A 246-nucleotide genomic window follows, 5' to 3' on the forward strand; every position below is an offset into this window, starting at 1 on the left:
TAACTTGTTACCAACGGTGGTCGGCTGTAGACTTGGCACACAGCTCACCACCGGAGCCCCGGAACTCGATCGCAGGGTCCTGGAGCTTCATTGTATTAAATGTTCTATGAGCGATAGGTTGCTGCTGTGAAAACCCTGTCCCTTTGTGAGAAACAGAAAGTGGCACGGCTAAGTTACACCGTCAGTAAGTAAAGAAGTACAAAGCAGAAGCTGGGATCAAGGATCAAGGGATCCCCTGTTAGAGAT

This window comes from Salvelinus namaycush, chromosome 26 (genome assembly GCF_016432855.1).
Source record: "Salvelinus namaycush isolate Seneca chromosome 26, SaNama_1.0, whole genome shotgun sequence".
Taxonomy (NCBI): Eukaryota; Metazoa; Chordata; class Actinopteri; order Salmoniformes; family Salmonidae; genus Salvelinus; species Salvelinus namaycush.